This window comes from Salvelinus namaycush, chromosome 25 (genome assembly GCF_016432855.1).
Source record: "Salvelinus namaycush isolate Seneca chromosome 25, SaNama_1.0, whole genome shotgun sequence".
NCBI classification, from domain to species: domain Eukaryota; kingdom Metazoa; phylum Chordata; class Actinopteri; order Salmoniformes; family Salmonidae; genus Salvelinus; species Salvelinus namaycush.
In genome coordinates this window covers 17,278,765-17,279,430 of record NC_052331.1, presented here as the reverse complement: position 1 = coordinate 17,279,430, position 666 = coordinate 17,278,765, and the positions used below count along the sequence as shown (strand labels likewise).

The window sequence follows — 666 nt, the reverse complement described above, 5'->3', positions numbered from 1 at the left end:
TTCTCTCTCTCTCAGTGGTTCTTCTCAAGTTGTAAAAAACGTACCGACAAAGAAACAAAAAGATTACGCGCTGCACGGTGCCATACTTGCGAACATTAGAATATTTTTAAGTTTACATTTTTCCCCTCGGGCTCAAAATGCGCATCAGCAAATTCAAATCGTTGACATAGTTGCACGTGATCAAACACTATATGTTACCTGTTCCCATCAGATAACCTAGCTAGTAGCCTATCATGTAATATTGCCACCCCACACTTGACAGACCAAGAGGAACAAAAGTAAACCTCGGAGTTTTAAAAATATCCCTCTGGTGTCCAAGTTGACATATTTGAAGTATTTACCTTTATTTAACTAGACAAGTCAGTTAAGAACAAATGTTTTATTTACAATGACGGCCTACCCCGGACGATGCTGGGCCAAATGTGCGCCGCCCTATGGAACTCCCAATCACGGCCGGATGTGATGCAGCCTGGATTCAAACCGGATTCAAACCGCAGTGACGCCTCTTGTACTGAGATGCAGTGTCTTAGACCACTGCGCCACTCGGGAGCCCCCTTGGTGCCATTGGTTGGTGGATAGTAAGCTCTTTGATAGGCTGATGCAGAATTTGTTATAAGAAACAATCCCTGCCAGCCGGGCTAGGTTAGCATAGGTCAGGTTCTCTGA

At 44.4% G+C, this 666-nt stretch overlaps 1 protein-coding gene across 1 annotated transcript in view; it reads right to left on the bottom strand.

The window, feature by feature from the left end:
- Positions 1-475: 475 nt before the first annotated feature.
- Positions 476-666, bottom strand: part of LOC120020478 (BTB/POZ domain-containing protein KCTD1) — a 9,009-nt gene continuing 8,818 nt past the window's right edge. Inside the window, exon 4 of the mRNA XM_038964178.1 lies at positions 476-666. This exon is cut by the window's right edge and continues 382 nt beyond it. The gene's annotated coding sequence lies outside the window, so the exon portion shown is untranslated.